Raw genomic sequence first — 9,655 nt, forward strand, 5'->3', positions numbered from 1 at the left:
TAATACTCGATTTTGGCCTTGGTTTAAGGTAAAATTTCAATCACATTAATAAATTTATTTTATGGCCTTAATAAGTGAACATTTATATTTTATGTGTAAGTTATTAGTATTTAGTTACATATTTCCTATCAACTTTGTTTAAAGAGATAATATTTATTTTATGACTTTGCATTGTCTTGGAAGCACTATTTTTATGTTGTTGATGTTGGTTTCCGAAACACAAGGATTTTTAGCTCCATACAAAGGACTACGCTATCATTTGCAAGATTATCGATGAAGTGAAAGAGAGCCTCAAAATGCCAAAGAACTATTTAATTATAGGCATTCATCTCTGCGCAATGTGATTGAATGGATTTTTGAAGCTTGGAAAAATAGATTTAGAATACTGAAACAAGGCATGAACCATTATGATATTGATACACAAGTGAAAATTGTCATAGCTTGTGCAGTTTTACATAATTATTTGAGAGAATACCAAAGTAGTGATGAAATATTTATGGTCTATGAACATGAAGATATAGTTGCGGAGGATATTGACCAACAAATGGCTCAAAGTAACAATGTTGGTTCGTCTTCTCGGTCACATGATTGAGAAATGCAAGTTCAACGTGAGGAAATTGTCCGTACTATGTGGAAGGATTATATTAAAGACTGGTACACTACAATTTATGTTCATTTTTTTTATTAAATTAAAGTTAGATGAAACAATTACTTAAGTGGAGAACAAATAACTTTGTAATAATTTATTATGCGATTTTATAATTTTTTGTTTATTTGATTAGATTGAATAAACAATTGAGGCTATCTTAATAGTTTTACAACTTATGAGATTTTTATGTTTATGAGAAAATATACAACACAAAAATTTCATATCGCATGTCCAAACAAACCTTCAATTTCATGTCATGATTCCATATCATGATACCATATCATGATTTCATATCATGATACCATATCGCATGACCAAACGGGCATAAGAGACATCGAAATTCCACCATCATCATTGTCAAGAGAAATGAATTCTAACTTTGCGGCCCTTTCCCATCCGAAATCAGCAGAATATTAGTCATGTTTTGGCGATCCAGCAATTGAAAAAAATTGAATTAGGTCTACGTTGTCCAACGCTTTTAACCAATTACCATTAAGGACCCATTCTTCATCCTTCATCCTTCATCCTTCATTTTTTTTTGAAGGACTTCTCCATTAATTCCACCGCAATTATAAAGCCTTCCTTTCCAACTAAGTCAACATGCCTTGTTATTTTTTTTAAAAAATATTCTTATTTTCTTTATCTTGTAGTTAAATTAAGTTAATACACTTTTTTTGCCTTGTATCTAAACTTCTTTTTTTACCTTCATTCATTGTTTTTTCTATTAATTTTATTTACACTTTTAAAAAAATATTCTTATTTCTTTATCTTGTATTAAAAAAATTACACATAGTTTTTTAAAATAATTAAATGTGAAAACAAAAGAAATTAATGAAAGAAAAAAAAAAGTTTGAAGTGAAAAAGAAGTTAAAATAAATATTTTACAAAGAAAAAAAAATGAAAATAACTAAATATAGAGAAAAAGTTCAAAATGCCCTTAAACTATGTGAAAAGAACAAAAATGTCATCCGTTTGTAGTTTGGCTAAAAATACGTTTGTCGTCAATACTTTGATTCAAAAATATCCTTGCAATCAATACTTTGGTCCAGAAATGCCCCTATAGTTACTAAATGGGTCAAAACTATCCTTTTTCGAATAAATATATTATTTTTTTCTTTTTGAGCACATCTTCTTCCTAATTAAATATTATTAAAGAACATTGTTCTTGTTTTCTTTCTTTTAAATCACTTTAACCAATAAAAATGTTGGAGATATTTTTTCTTCTTAATCTCATTTTATCAATTAAAATAGAACAACTGTATGTACCCTTTCGACAGATAATGTATGTCATATATATAAGATCATAGTATATCTATCATTAATTTATATTTATATATCGAATAAAAATATTATAATAAAATAAGAAATTATTTTCTATTTTTTTTTCCGAATTGAAGTAAGATAAACATTTGCTAATTTAAAAGAAAACATTATTAGAAAAAGAATGCGTTAAAAAGAAAATAAATAATATATTTATTTGGAAAATGAGCATTTTTATCCCATTAAATAACAATAAGGACATTTTTGCACCAAAGTATTGAAGACAAAGATATTTTTGGATCAAACTATAAACGAGTGACATTTTTGTTCTTTCGCATAGCTTGAGGGAATTTTTGACCATTTTTCCTTAAATATATATAAATTTTAATATCAATAAATATGTGTACTAACTAATTATAAAGTTACCAATTAAAAATGACATGTGTCCAATTTGTTCATTCATCAGTTGTCTTCAAAAGAGTGTGCACACTCTCTATGTCACGTCAACATTTATGGTATATTTATTTCATTTTAAGTTAATTTAGGGGGTTAAGTTTAAGTTTAAGTGAGTCTCTGAAATTTCAGACATAATTTAGGGCGTCTTAACCCTTTATATTTTGATCTAGTTTCGGATTGAGAAGTTTAATTTTTTAATTTTTTTAATTTTGTTTTAGATTTAGAACAATAAAACCGGAAAAATCAAATTATTTTGAGTTATGAATATTTTTACCACTTAAAATATTTCTCACTAACTGGCCTATTTTTAGTAGAGTATAAAACGACCCATTCTCAATCTTTGAGGTATGAACATGTATTGATAACTTTTGAAACCCTACTTTTATAGTTTTAGGCATGCTTTCTATTAAAAAATATATTTAAGAGATTTGTTATTATTATTTAATAATATTTGTTCTTTTTCCTATTCAAATATAACTATATATTCGACTACATTATAATGACATGTTGAATAACTAAATTCATGAACCGCAGGGAGAAAAATCAAATCAAACTTATTTTGGTTCCAATTGAAAAATCAAAAATCTCAATTGAAAAATGTAAAATTGAATCGAGAAATCAAATGCTCAACTTTACTTGCTACAAAATACCAAGCATTCATTCGCTTTTCAGGCAAACACAAACTAATATCTAAATCTCCATCTGAATTTCTAGACTTATTGAGGGATTCATTACCACTGTTTTACTCGAAAGAAAAATGACTTGTTTCGAAAAATCGACTAAACTTATAGTTCGAAGAGAAATCGAATTTTCAAAAGAAACAGAGTCGCCACTTAATTTTTAGTAAAAAATCAAGAAAAATATAAGATTTTTCAAAAGACTCAAACAGATAAAATCAATTGAAAAAGGGTTCGAGTTCAATGTACATTCCGAGAAGGTGTTAGGCCCTCGGAATGTCCGCTAACTTGCGGTTGACCGGCGATTTGACTAAAATGACTTTGGCTAATTTTTTGAGAAAATATTGACTAAGTAAAGAGAAATTCACTTTTTATTTATTTATTTATTTATTTATTTATTATTATTACTATTATCAAGCGGAATAACTAAAGGAAAACTTTTAAAGGGAAAACCTCAAGTGTTGGCGGGAATAATAAAAAAATAAAACTAAGCATGGAACATATAAAAAATTCTATTATTATTTTTATTATTATTATTATTACTATTATTTATTAATCATTATTTTTTAAAGAGAAATAAACTAAAGAGGGATCTTCCTAAAAGGAAGTAATTTCGAGTGACGAGACTAATAAGAAAAACAGAGCTAAGTATAAAATATTTTAATTCAGATATATATATAAAGAGAAATGGCTATCTTCGGGAATTTAATTGAATTGAACCATGAATAAACAAAGTTAGTCAATCAATACAATAAAAACGATAATAAAGGGACGAGAAATAATTGGACTTGGACTTTGGCCCAAATCCAATTAAATTGGCCTTTTGGCCCATTTGCTCTTCTTCAATTTTCTTTTTTTTTTCTGATTTCTCACTGGGCTTTGGCCCATTTCTGCACCACCTAACCTGCTGGAAATTATCAAGGCCTTTGGGCCTATTTCCTTTTGAAAATCTGTGTATACTTTGTGTATACCGATGTATACGAGCCGTATCCAACCCATTTTAGGGTTTGCGAAACCTGTATTTTTGTTTGCACTTTGTATTCCGTCCTTTTTGACCTGTATTTCCCCTTTCCTGCACCTGTATATTGTATTTTGCCATGTATACCAGCGTATACTGCTGTATACAGCAGGTACACAGCCTGTTTTCGACCTTTCCGGAGCTCAAAAAATCAAAATCCAGCTTTGTTTATCCTCCGAAAACCTGTATTTCGACTTCTTGCTGACCGACTCGGGGAAAGGGTTTGAGCCTTTGTGGCTCAACAAGAAAATGCAAGGGGAGGAGTCCATGGTAAACTCGGGCAGATTTCACATAAATAAGAATAAAAAAAAAGAATTAGTATTGTGGAAAAACAATAACCAAAGTGGAAGCATAAGAGAACACAAACAAATGTGCTACTTCATGCTCAAAATGCGGCTACTCAACAATCGAAATTCAAGGCATACCCAATTAACTCAATTTTCTGGTCAAATAGAATACATCAATTTTAATTCATGAACTAACCTAAACTCAATTAATATTGAAATGAAATATCTTTGCATACAACCCGATAATTAATCAAGGCAAACGAGCAAACAAACACGATTAGATGTCCTTTGCAGAACCCATAACCAAAGAAGCAATAAGAACTCATTTAAGGCATGTTGTACTAAGTTGACTCAATGCTTGAACCACAGTTAAACAACACATCATCTTCCTAAAAGGAAAGTATTTTTTAAAAACATAAAACAAAATATAGATGAACCTACTATTGGCAGGAAACAAAGCAGAGAGCCAACAGCTATAGGAGAACATAACGGATGGTCCTATATCGAAAAGAAAAAACACTTACACTACAAGATGACAATAAAGAAATGGAGCTCTACTGATGTGAACGAAACTTGCTAATTTATACCCGAAAATACAAAGAAAAGAAACAAAATAACTTCTTTGACACCTTCAGAACACATAGCCAAAACAAGAAAACTACTACAAAAAATAGAGACAGGACGATGTCCTAGTGATCAACAAACACATAAACCAAACTTAGAGCGAGTATAATGACCATGAGATTCGAAATGGAGAAAACAAATTGTCATATTTCACGAACAATAGGCGAAACAACACACAACCTCCACATCGATTTGCTTTTCGAGATTCTGCCTACTATTTTACCACTTTAAAACGATACACAACCACATCCTTTATCAAGAAGAGCATATCATAGATTGGAATCATCAAATCGAACCACAAAGTAAATTAAATCCATATTACATACATTTGAATTCAGCCGAAATGGCAAAACAAATTTAAGAGGAAGAGAGGTTACCTTCTTCGGAGCAGCGACGTGGGACAACAAGCTTGAAACAACTTCACCACCACTAAGGTACGATTCCGAGAATTGGAACGAACAAACAGAACAAGCTAGAGTAAAGACTGAACGAAATCGGAATTTCCGGTTCCTCTATGCTTTCAAGAACTATATGGTTAGAGTCCGTTTCTTCCTCTCTAATGCTAGTTAAGTTTCAATATTTTCTCCAATCTTTTTCGTCCCTAATCCTAGCTCACCTCCCCCTTTTACAATGTAGAAGAATGGGGGTATTTATAGAGGGAGAATGGAATCGATAAGGGGAAAAACGAGCAGATTTGGATGACATTTTAAATTTGAAATTCAAATTTTGCCAGCTTGAATTAGTACGAATTCCCAACGGAATTGAGTGGAGGATCGTTGATTTGACGAGCAAGGACAAAGGAGCAACACAATTGAGACACCTGGATGTTGAAGGATGATTTTTGAAAATGGAGAGGACACGGGAGAGAGGGAGGATTGGACACGCGCGAGTGAGCTGGGCTGCTAGTCTACGATTCGGGTTTGATTTGAGTTTCGGCGGATTATTTCTCTAATTTTTTGGGTAAATGCTCATTGTATTGAGGAAGAAGACGTGAGTACAGGGGTTGGGGGTACTGGTTTGGAGTGGGTTTGGACTAGGGAGAAATAAAGAATTTGGGCTTAGATGGTATTAAGTTGTTGCTAAAAGATTGGGCTGACAATTGGGAATGGGTATTGGGCACTTGGTGAGCTGCTGAAATGAAAAAGGGGTTGTTGGAAATTATTGAATGAATGGCCCAACTTGGTCTTTTAAAATAAATATGCTAGAATTGAATTTGAGCTTCGGCCATATGAATTTAAATTATAGCCAATTGGAAATTAAAAATGTAGCCAAACTTAGTCAATTAGGATAAGCTCGGCTAGTAATTATATAAGACAAAGTGATATAATTAACTAACGAGCTTCTTAATCTTAACAAGATAAAATAATTAACTTAATTATAAACTAATTAACTCAAAATATAAGCTATTAATTAATTAAACTAAATAACCAAATATTTAAATAAAATGGAAATCTTTTTTTGAGACAATTTTCGAACATTCATAAAATATACTAATTAGACACATAATTATATAAAATATCATATTTATTATTTTAAAATTTATAAAAATGATAAAATTACTTAAAATTACTTGAAAAACATTTTGAATTTTATCAAGTCAATTAGTTCAGTTCGTTTGGAATTTAGGAAGCTCAATGATTAATTTATATTGTGGAAGTCCAAAATTGGGTGTCAACAACCACAGTCGATAGAAAGGGACTTTAAAAATTCGATACAAATGATTTGATTTGATAGTTAAAAAATTCAAACCAACCGAGTTCTTGTTCACCCATACTGTATTAACCTTCTACCCTTATATGAACTCCATATCTTCTTATCCAAGTCATATCCTCGATAATATATCATAAAGAACTAACATAAACCAATTGAATAATAAAGTCATGGATGACATGATGATCAAGATGCACCAATAACGATTTGAAAAGGGATTCTTATTTGGAGTAGTATTACAACTACAATTTGAAGTATTTCATCTATGACACAACTAGAGGATAGTCTTTATGTCTATTTTTGTTGGTAGGGTCCTTGCCAAATCCTTGAACACTCAGACTTGGCATAGAAAGTTAAGCCCGTGAGTGAATATAGCAGCAAAAGCATTCATTCGAGTTTTAGACAAAGACAAACCAATCTCTAAATCTCTAGAAAAAGTAACGTGGTCAATCACAAAATTATCTTGATGGTTTTGTGCGCAATCATCCATGAGCTCTAAAACACAAAAAGAACATGGCTAATGTTAGTGAAATTTTGAATCGTGCAACAAATTTTTGTGAGCTAAAGAAGAGAAGAAGATGGAGCATTGTTTGAAGGGAATTATGGAAAATGGGTCATGGGTGTTTTATTTCGGTTTACGGATGGGTTAGGGAAGATGGGTGGGTTATTAATTTTAGATAAAAACATAATAAAAAATTATGTAAATAATTGAGATGTAGCCACGTGTCCAGCCGTTAGTCTCAAGGGTATACACAACCCAAAATATTGACGGTAAGGGTATATACAACCTTAAAGTATAACGAAGGATATTGACGTACCATTTATGATAATTCGAGGATATATTTGTCCTTTTTCCCTTTTTTAAATGGAATAATCACCTAAAGTGGTTGAGTGATTTGTGATTGAAATACCAATAATCGAGTGACTTCTGGATTATTAAAACAAAGAAATCAAAATGATTTCTTAAATTAATTATATACCCTTAGTTGAGTGACCATTTAAAAAACTTAACTCTGATCTTTCAAAGAAAATTAAAGCACAAATACAAATTCACACAAGAAGCAATATAAATGTACATGAGAAGTATTCCATTACATTATCATCTATACTTATATCAGTAACCCCTACTGCGTCCTTTGATCATTTTATCAAGCAAGTCCACATATAACGACATGTTATGATGTTACATGAGTCAAGCTCAATTTGTCTTGACGATATTAAATTCTTGAGTTTCTCGATATCATCTCGTCCTATAATAAATGTACCTCGAATTATGTCATCGGGAGGAGGACTCACAATTATGTCACTCATCTCCATCTTATTATATTTCTTCATTACGAGACATCCAAACATCTGTCACGAACCTTAACTATGTAGAGTCACGAAATGTGTCGCGTAAGTCAAAAGATGTACAAAATTATAGAATTTTAGTTTAGTTAAAATATGTATCTGAAATTTCAGTCATAGTCTAGAGGTAATAATTAAAAGCCTTGTCCCTAATAATAATAAAGAATTAATGTAAAGCTGCTCTAGTAAGAAAATCAGCATTTATAAGATACTGGGAATATATCATTAACAAAGCACTACCTGCAGAAAAACAAAGATACATGCGGAACTTGTGATATTCGACCATACAATTTGTCCTTATTTGACAATTACTTTTGGCAAATAATTCAAATTCTCACATACCAGAAAAAAATATTATTTGGAAATTTTAAAAAGTTTAAAATTACTTCAAATTTTATATTTTATAAAAAAGCATAATACGTAAATATATCCTTTAATTTGGCTTTAGGTGATATCTACGCCCTATAATTTTGGGTGCACACAAGTAATCACTTAAATTTGTATGAAATTGAATAAGTAGACACACATTTTATGTGGCATAATACACGTTGAATGCTATAGAACGAAATTGTCATGTAGAACGCCACATAGGACGAATGTGTGTATTTGTTACATGAAAATAGTGTAACAAATAGATATGCCATAATTCGGAAAAAGAGTCTTTATTTTTTGGTTACATGAAAATAGTACCAAAAGTTTAAATAACTATTTATGTTTATCCTAAAAGTAATACAATTGATTTTTTATAAGGTTAAGAGCACGCATCTTAATTGAACTATTTTTAAATACATAGTTATTTAAATTTAAATTTGAGTTAGTAATAATATATTTATCTATATTTGATTTATTACTATATTATAGAAGAGTCTAGGAATGACTACCAATGTTCCAATAAGATCACTACTAATGTCCAATATATTTATAAATATATAAGTGGGCCCCACCACCTTCCACTTCAATACTACATATTATATATTAATTACTATACTATAAATCACTACTGATATCCAATATATTTCTAAAATATATAAGTGGGCCCCACCACCTTCCACTTAAATACTACATATTATATATTAATTACTATACTATAAATGACTTAAATACTCCATATTATCTATTACAATAATTAACAATTATTTGACACTTTAAATTCTATCAATGCCATATAAATTAGGATAAAAAACCTAACATATAATATTTAAATATATTTAAAAATAATATAAGTAATACTATACATTACAATAATTAACAGCTTAATTATTTAAAACTTATATACAAAATTTAATTGACTCTCTAAATTCTATTGGTACCACATAAAATAGATTATATAATAAACATATATTGTTTGAAATTGACGAAAAAGAAACAATAAATTACAATAATTAACAAAATAAATCTCTCGACTCCAACAAATCTATCAATTAATGCCACATAAATTGGGACATGGCAAATAACATATATTATTAAAAAATTAGGTTCAAAATGTACTATAAAATACAATAATTAACAACTTAATATATTAAAGAGACATATAAAAAAGGGTTAATATTTGAAATTCTGCATCTGCCACATAAATTAGAACAAATAGAGTAATAAATATTATTTTCAAAATTATGTAAAAAAAAAG

This window comes from Solanum tuberosum, unplaced genomic scaffold, assembly GCF_000226075.1.
Source record: "Solanum tuberosum cultivar DM 1-3 516 R44 unplaced genomic scaffold, SolTub_3.0 scf00338, whole genome shotgun sequence".
NCBI classification, from domain to species: domain Eukaryota; kingdom Viridiplantae; phylum Streptophyta; class Magnoliopsida; order Solanales; family Solanaceae; genus Solanum; species Solanum tuberosum.